This window comes from Microcebus murinus, chromosome 4 (genome assembly GCF_040939455.1).
Source record: "Microcebus murinus isolate Inina chromosome 4, M.murinus_Inina_mat1.0, whole genome shotgun sequence".
NCBI classification, from domain to species: Eukaryota; Metazoa; Chordata; class Mammalia; order Primates; family Cheirogaleidae; genus Microcebus; species Microcebus murinus.
The window spans coordinates 50,443,428-50,448,003 of record NC_134107.1 but is presented as its reverse complement, the minus strand read 5'-3'; positions in this window follow the sequence as shown (position 1 = coordinate 50,448,003).

Here is a 4,576-nt window from a genome sequence, read left to right as displayed (position 1 = left end):
GGCACCCTGTGTAGCCATACCTACTCTGTGCTTCTAGCCTGGCTCAGAAGGGCTTTTAGAGCCAACATTGCTTCCCTCTTTTTCTTTATTGGCCACGGCCACAAATGGAAACACTCCCTGCCTTCAAATGTAAATTATTTGCACTTTCTGAGGTATACCATTCCCGGTCCTGTTGGGGGCACTTTTGGCACCTTCTCTCTGTTGTATCTTATCCCTGCTCACAGATGTTCCCGCTTAGGATGGTTACTCTCCTTTTGGGAATGCATTTTTTTTTTATGGTTTCTGAGATCTGCTAGCTTGACTCTTGTTCTCCCTGGTTCTCCTATCTCTGCATTTTATAAGAATCCCCAAAGTGCACTTCTGGTCTCACCTGCTTTGGGCATAGTCTGTGGGTTTTCTGTTTCCTAGTTAGTTTCATATAAAATGGTGCTTATGTTTCTTCTTTTTCTTGTTCTTAATTCTCCTTGTTGCTCTACATGGCTTCCAAAACAGAATCAAACTACCTGATATTTAAAAAAAAAAATCTCCCCATGATTTTAATGTCCAGAGGGGAGAATAACTATTTTAAAGAAAAGCCAGGGAAGGATAAACACAAAATTTAGTGTGATGGTTATTCCTGGATGCAGGAGGTTGTGCAAGGCAGGAAAATACAATTGGGAAAAAGAGCTTCAATGGTGTTGGTGATTTTTTATTTCTTAAAGTGGGTAATAGGTTCATGGATGTTTATATTATTATTTACCATATGTAATTATGTATGATTGCAATAATGTATGCAATATTGCATAATAAAAATCAGCAAAAACCTTTAAACATTCAAGGAAAAAATTATATTTTAGTGATTTGAAATATAACTTATGTTAATTTGAATGTTGCCAATAATATTATTCTAATAGATTATATTTAAAGACAACAAAAAACAGCTCTATGTGGGAGCCAAGGAACCAAGCTCATTACCGCTCTCATCCCAAACAGATGAAAGGACCTGCGGAAAGTCTACCAGGATTTGAGTATTTTTTCTTATTTAAAAAAATATCTGCTATGATCTTTAACTGGACTTTAAAACAAAAGAGACTTTTGGACAATAACATTCCCACACACCAGGAAAGCCTGGAGTGGTAATCAGAGTCTGGATAATAATGGTGGTGGTCTTTGTCTCCACTGTCCTGTCTAATAAAGCCCTGGGACTCCCTTCCGGTTTATACCCCTGTCTCAAAGACCTTACGACATGGTCCCCAGGGATAGGATCACAACGCAGAAGGCAGGTAAAATAATAAGAAAAAAAATACCCTAAGCTGGGAGCAGTGGCTCTCATCTGCAATCCTTGGGACTCAGGAGGCTGAGGCAGGAAGATTGCTTGTTGCCAGGAGTTTGAGACCACCCTGGGCAACATAGCAAGACCCCATCTTTTATTTTAAAATAAAATATATTTCTGTGACAGCCAGCATCTCGAGCTGGGACATTTGCCATCAGCTCCTACTGAAGTGAGCCCCTGCTTCCTCCCCCAAGACAGCGTTGTGCCCTCTTTTGCTGGGAATTGTCATCTTAGTGTCCAAGAGTGGGACAGTTAGGATCGAAGTCCCCAACCCTACTTCTTCAGGCCCCTTATAACTCGGGGTTCCTACGTTCAGCATGAAAGTTAGCCACCCCTTCCCACTTCATGTTTTTATTTTATAAAAATTAACCATTGGAAATTAAACATAAGCCATTAAAAACAGAGAGGCAGTGCAGAGGCCTCTACTGTTCTTCCTCCCTGGGAAACCCTGATTTGGGTTATTATGAGCTGGATTTGGGACCATGGGTCCTGCCGTGGGGTTGCTAATTCCAGGTCCTATTGACTGTCGTCTGGGTCAGTGTCCATGCATGTCACTGGGAGAAGAGAGACGAGGATGCTGTGTTCTCCCACCTTTGGCAGGAAGCTGAGGTTGTCCTGAAGCCGAGAGGCGTTGCTCTGCCCCAGGCACGGAGCACGGCTCACAGGGACAGGAAATCTGAATCGGGAGGGTGGAAAGTGATGTGTGCTGGCCCAAACCAGAGATCCAACGTGACTGGGGGATAGCAGGACGTGTGATTATTGGCAGGGTGAGGGGGTGATTCCTACTGATTCCTAGACATTTACCATCATTTCCAAAAAGTTTTTCCAAAATTTCAAACTTGCCACTTTTTCAGGAAAAAAAAAAGAAATAGTTTTTTTTTTTTTCATTTATAGCAAAACTTCAGAGACATCTCTTTGTCAGACAAGGCTCTATTGCTCCTACAAATAGAGTTCATTATTTTGTCAAAGTAAATTAAAATAGAATGCCACTTACTGAATGTCATATTTCTGGATGTGACATCGTATATAAAAAGTCCTCTTTTTATAAAAAAGAAAAGAGACAGAGAAAATCTGAAAGCCTTGGTTGGAAACCCACTTAAGAAGAAGAAATAGAGGCATTAAAAAATCCCATTTGGGTTTCATAAAATTCCTTTCAAATGTGACAGTTTGGTAGATATCAAGTAGTTTTCAGTTCCTAAAATACAATTTTGATTAAAAATTTATAAAGCTATTTGGAGGAAAGATACCACATAAATTGAGAATAAATCTTATGGGTCCCTTAGAGAAAAGCTAGGAAATTTCCACAACTAAGTGGTAAACAGAATTGGCTCACTGCAAACAAATACCCTTTTCACTCTTTAGAGCAAATCTCTTTCCATATTCCAGTGATTTGTGCCTATAGTGGCTAAGAGTGACCAGAGACAAGGGTGACAGAGTTACCAGGACTGGCCTGTAACCCAGGAGGCCTGGGCGGTCCCCGCCGGCCACATTTGAGTTCCCCAGGGTCCACATCGTCCTCACCTCGGGTCATTTCCTGAAAAACTGAAACTATCACCTCCATCTTCTGGTGGCAGATAGAAATGTGCAGATAAATTGAAGAACGTTTCGCTGTATCTTCTGCCATAATAAATTCTTCCCAGAGCACAGGACTCATGACTGTCTGAGATGAGAATGAACGAGGATCATGGGGGCCGTGGGCTCATTTCCACGTGGCTGGACTTAGTGTTCTTCCCTGTCCTCACCCTCTGCCCACCCCCTTCTCTTTGTGAATTCTTGCCCAGGTGTTCCTTCTCCTGCCAAGATGCCTCCTCACAGCCAAGCAGGGATAATCAAGTCTCGACCCTCAAACACATTGTACAGATCTCTACTGTGCACCCTAAAACACCAGAATGCAATTATGGATGTAAACGGCTATCTAATCCATTAGACCGTGAGTTGCTAAAGAGCAGACTTTTGACTCATTCAATTTTATATCCCTAACATGTAGCATGGCATGGAGGCCTAGTAGGCGTTCAGGAAAAGTTTGTTAGTTTGCTGTATAGCTGAAGGGGTGAATGGGTAAATTAACAAATGGATGAATTCAAAAATGGAAAAATAAATATACATGAATGAATGAACCAATGAATAAACCAAATGTCTAGTCTCCACAGATACATCAATATGTACACATACATATGTACACATACTTCATAATACATGGTATTCATTTTGAAGTAATTTCCCCCACATTAAAAATACATTTTATCATCCTTAGAGAAGATACCAGAAAGGAAGGTCTGAGATAATTCAGTTGAGGAACAGTCAGGAATCAGCGTAGCCTTGTCCCCACGAGTGGGAGGCAGGGCGGTTACTTTTTGGGGATTGGCCATGATGGGTTTACTGCTGGGGGTCTTCCCCTTTCAAGGACCTGCTTCCCATTTTCGGCCCCCAGCTACTCTTTGGCTCTTTGAGTTTGAGCCTCTTACAGCAACTATTGAATTCCAACAAGATCTTCCAGAACAGGACCATGACCTTTAGCACCTGCACTTAGTCCCTGACCCAGCCTTCCCCAAGGAGAGTGGGTTAAGAGGTCTAAGGCCCAAAGTCTGCAGACACTATAGCCACAACGAGGCCCAAATTTACATCCTGGCATATCGCAATCCAGGGAAGTGCATGGGGTGCCCAGGACAGCAGAGCTTGCTCCCCCGTCCTCACTCTGCCCTCACTTGCTGCATGACCAGTGTGACTCAGTTTACTCAGTTGTTGGGTGGGGATAATAATACTTATGAAGAAGGCACACAGGGTAGGTGCCTAACAAAGGCCAGTTTCCTTCCTGCCTCACAGAAAATTTGAAGATAGTAGCAGTTGACCACCAAAGACAAGCTGCTCCTGCCATTGACCTCCAAAGACCAGGCTCCCGAGAGGCACTGGTCCCACTTGCATGGCATGCCAGTGGCACTGGCTCCCTCCTACAGCCCCATTGCTTCTCCATCAGTGTTGCTGGGCCTCCTGGCTCATGTCCCAAGACAGTCCATGGCTGCCAGCAGCCACAAGGAGCTGCTCTGCTGAGCAAGTAACTAAGCAATGGAGTGTGTCATCTGGATAAAGCATAAAAACAAGAGCAGGGGGACACCTTGGCTCTCATTTCAAGTCAAATCTTGTTCTGCCACCTTTGTCTCCCAAAGGTCAAGGATCTTGCTCTAGCAAGAGAAAATTTGGAGAGAATGGTGCATCCTCAGCACCATTCATTCACACTACTGTCCTCTATATTGTCAGTCAGAAAGT